The sequence below is a fragment of the Misgurnus anguillicaudatus genome, chromosome 9 (genome assembly GCF_027580225.2).
Source record: "Misgurnus anguillicaudatus chromosome 9, ASM2758022v2, whole genome shotgun sequence".
Lineage (NCBI taxonomy): Eukaryota > Metazoa > Chordata > Actinopteri > Cypriniformes > Cobitidae > Misgurnus > Misgurnus anguillicaudatus.
In genome coordinates, this window is record NC_073345.2 from 36,875,001 (window position 1) to 36,879,494 (window position 4,494).

Consider the following 4,494-nt stretch of genomic DNA (forward strand, 5'->3'; position numbering starts at 1 on the left):
CCAATGGCATGGCGTTGCTACATTAGTCTTGAAGTGTCTCTCGAATCGAGTCAGAACTCGCTTATGGCCACACCACCCTGAGCATGTCCGTTCGTCTGATCTCGGAAGCCAAGCAGGGTCAGGCCTGGTTAGTACTTGGAGAGGAGACTGCCTGGGATTGCCAGGTGGTGCAAACTTTTAATTAATGATTTTTTTTATTTATGATTTTTTTCCATGAATGCAACATTTCTGTAAGGGTTCTCTGATGCCATGGCGTTGCCCCATTAGTCTTGAAGTGTCTCTCAATTCGACTCAGCACTCACTTGCAACCACGCATCCCTGAGCATGCCTGCTCTCGTTTGATCTTGGAAGCAAAGCAGGGTCGGGTCTGGTTAGTACTTGGATGGGAGACCTCCTGGGAATACCATGTGCTGTAAGCATTTAATTATTTATTCTAATATTTTTTTCCATGAATGTGTCCTTTCTGTAAGTGTTCGCCAATGACATGGCATTGCCACATTAGTCTTGAAGTGTCTCTCGAATCAAGTCAACACTCGCTTACGGCCACACCACCCTGAGCACACTTGCTCTCGTCTGACCTCGAAAGCAAAGCAGGGTCATGTCTGGTTAGTACCTGGATGGGAGACCGGCTGAGAATACCAGGTGCTGTAAGCATTTACTTATTTTTTCCAATATTTTTTTCCATGAATGCGTCCATTCTGTAAGTGTTTGCCAATGGCATGGCGTTGCCACATTAGTATTGAAGTGTCTCTCGAATCGAGTCAGAACTCGCTTACGGCCGCACCACCCTGAGCAATCCCGCTCTCTGATCTCGGAAGTCATGCACCCTGAGCAGGCCCGCTCATCTGATCTCGGAAGCCAAGCAGGGGCGGCCTGGTTAGTACTTGGATGGCAGACCAGTTGCTGTAAACATTTACTTAATTATTTATTTATTGATGTAAAAATAAAAGTGAATAAAAGTTCACTTCCATGAATCCCCTGGCCCTACGGAACCAGACTTCTCCCCTCCAACCTCCCTTGCCCCTTAGTTCCCCCTGAGGGCGAGAAGAGATATTTTAGACTTCCCTCCCCATTCCCCTTTCTGATTTTAATTAATATAAATAAAGTTTACCATTTTACATTTTACTTATCTCTTGTTTGTTTGGTCATTAGGGTGCTTTTGGGACCTCCTCGAGGTGGAACTTTGGGAGGAGCGTGACACACACAGTCCGTGGTCCGCTCCGGCCTGTGACAATAGTTTAAGCAAGAGGGGGAGTAGTCAGGAGTGATGATGTTACTGTGCCCAAGGTCGAAGTGCTCTTCCGCCATACAATATTTTTTACCATACTTCCTCGTGTAACTACTCATGTTTAGGGTCTGGCCAGAGCATGATAGAGGCCTATGGTGTATGGTGATAATTCACTTAGTATCTATCAAAACATAAAATGAGTTCTAAAAAGATTTTTGTGCAGTTTTAACTGTTTAATTTATTAAAATTACACTCAGACATCCCACCCTACAAAAACTGATTGGGAAGGAAGCTCACCAACAAGCCCCCGCAAAAAAAACATACATTTAAAATAAATAAATCATCAATATAAATTATATATTATTTTGTATTATGTTGTTTATTATCTATGGTTGCTCTTTTAAAGGCAGAGTCCACAATGTTTGAAAGCCAATGTTGATATTTGAAATCACCTAAACAAACACGCTCCTACCCCAATAGAATCTGGACCTTCTTTAACAAGACCCGCACCACACATACGCAACCCGGCAAGGATAATTATTGTATTATTTTCCTGTTTTTTTTGACACTCTGTCATTTACTGTACATTGTAAATAAACTTCTGTACAGTGGTTTACTGAGCTGAAGAGAGAGGTTGATTGTAAGCCTGCCTACAGTGAGAACTGATTGGTCTAGATATCAGAATAAGGTGAATACGGTCTGTCACTTTTTCACTTTTGCTAATTATGTCAGATCGCTTTAGACTTGCAGGAAAATTTTGACCTGAGCCTGAACCTAACTCATTTTTGCAATGTTTTGTCATCATATTACAAATAACATTTTAAATGCACTAATACCCATGCAAGCTTTGGGGGAAAAAATGCAATTCTGTAATTCTGTTACATTGATGCTGCCGCCTTTACTTAGAAGTTACCCTGCAGTCCTTTGGAACTTCATAAACTATTAGGCTACATGTCTTGCGTCACCATGGTTTGCGAAGTAAGACATTGGCATAAACCTTTCAGGATCCCTGTTTAAAACAGGGCATGAAATGACAATTACATATGGGGGTCCATGTCGGGAGCCTCTATGGGACTGATTGTGTTTGCCCATTTTGGTCCAATATGATTTGACAGAAAGGGTCCCACAAGTGTTTCCTTATTTAGAATCCATATACTCATGACCTATATGGGTCCCACTTTGGGAGCAGGAATTATTAATTATATACAATTATAGGAATGATTGTGTTTGCCCATGTTGTACCCATGTGCTTTGGCCAAAAGGGTCCCACATGTTTATCCTTATTCAAAACACATATACAGGTGACCTATGTGGGTCCCACTTTCAGCCCATATAAGGCGCATTTATAGGAATGATTGTGTTTGCCCATGTTGTACCCATATGGTTTGGCCAAAAGGGCCCCATATGTGTTTCCTTGTTCAAAACACATATACAGGTGACCTATGTGGGTCCCACTTTCACTCCTTATATGGATAAGGAGCCTATATGGAAATAATTGTGTTTGCCATGTTGTCCAGTAGACAACCATTTGTGTTTCCTTATTTAAATCACATATACTCATAACCTATATGGGTCCCACTTTGGACCCATATAAGGAGCCTATATGGGAATTATAGTGTTAGCCCATTTAAGATCCATATTGGTTGGCCAAGAGGGCCCCATATGTGTTTCCTATGCCCATGCCCTCATTTCCCATTAACATCCCAACTAGGACCCATATAGGGAGCCTATGTTTTTTAACCCATGTGGGGCCTACTAAACTCACCCAAGTGAGTCCCATATAAGATGCCCATAATAGGACCATGCCCACTTGGTACCCATGTAGCCCAAGTAAACATTTACATGTTGGCTGGGGATTCCATATTGTATGTTTACATGCAAGGTAATTTCAAACATTGCACTTTACACGCGACACCGTTTTTATGAGCGCCACATTACACGGAGGATGGACGCCATATGCAATGTGTTTTTAAAGTTCATACACGCTTACAGAAACACGTTTAAAACAGAAGCTAGACGATAAGGGGATGGGGATCTGAAAACAGTAATCTGAAAACAGCTTTTTATATAACTAATCACTGCATATGTATATCTGAGATGTTCTGAATGTACATGATAGTTACATATGTAAGGGTATTTCTGTGGACAATTTATGCTAACAGCTGTTTACCTCTTACAGGTCTGCATCCCTCTTATCTATCTTAACACTCTGGGGTCGGCTGCGGCACGGGTGCCACAAACTCTTTATTTTTAAATCACTCCACAAAGAGACTTAGATAACTCTGATGATTTTGGACATACAGATATGATTTATACATCATTTAAAACGTTTAAGTGTGTAGTTTTTTTCTGTCCACTCGCAATAAAAACAGAATGTTGTGCTTTTCGCAAAATTAAGAAAATAAACATGATGCGCATTTTGTTCTCTCTCCCTCAGTGAAGTCATTTCAGAAACGCGTCAGAAAATTAACTGTAACTTCACGAATACATGTCATAAAAACAAAAGATAAATGTCTACATAATGCTTGGAATGTCAGCTTTTAAATGATGTAAGTGAGATCGAAAACATATATTGTCATTCGGTGTACACTGTATGAGAAAGTAGGAGAGGGACCGTCTCTCTAATGTTACCTGTAACATCTGTAAAGAGAAGAGATCGCCACACCCCCGCGCCATTGAAGTGAATGAGCAGAGACCTCCATATGCATAACTTGTGCCTCCTGCAGTCAATGGATACTAGGGCTGTCAAAATTGCTAAAAAATGACGTTCGAATATTCTCCCTAAAAAACCCACAAATATTCAAACTATTCGAATATCTGGTTGCCCATTTTTTCAATGACGTTAACGATGTTTAACGACGCATTACGTCAATAACAGGACAAATTAATATAAAGAGACATAACTACTTCAATAGGTAGTCTATTTAAGTTTAAACATATTTTACAACGTATATTACATACACAAAACAAGTAAATCAAGACTCAGACATTAAAGTGATATGGTACCTCGGTTACATTGCTTGACAAAACTCCCTGAAGCCTGCTCCATCCACGACACTGATCGATCTCATGTCATTACAAATGAACGAAATTCATTTCTCCGTTATGACCTCTTGTCTTGTTGCAGACAAAGAGCTTGTGGCGGGAGATGCAAAGTAAGTGTTAACCCTCTATGGCAGGGGTCCCCAACCTTTTTTCACCACGGACCGGTTTCAGCTTTAAAAAAAATTCGCGGACCGGGGGGGGGTGAGATTGGGGGGGTCGCT

At 41.0% G+C, this 4,494-nt stretch overlaps 1 pseudogene; it reads left to right on the forward strand.

Moving 5' to 3' along the window:
* The first annotated feature begins 535 nt into the window (after positions 1-535).
* Positions 536-654, forward strand: LOC129449426 (5S ribosomal RNA; annotated as a pseudogene).
* The last annotated feature ends 3,840 nt before the right edge of the window (positions 655-4,494 follow it).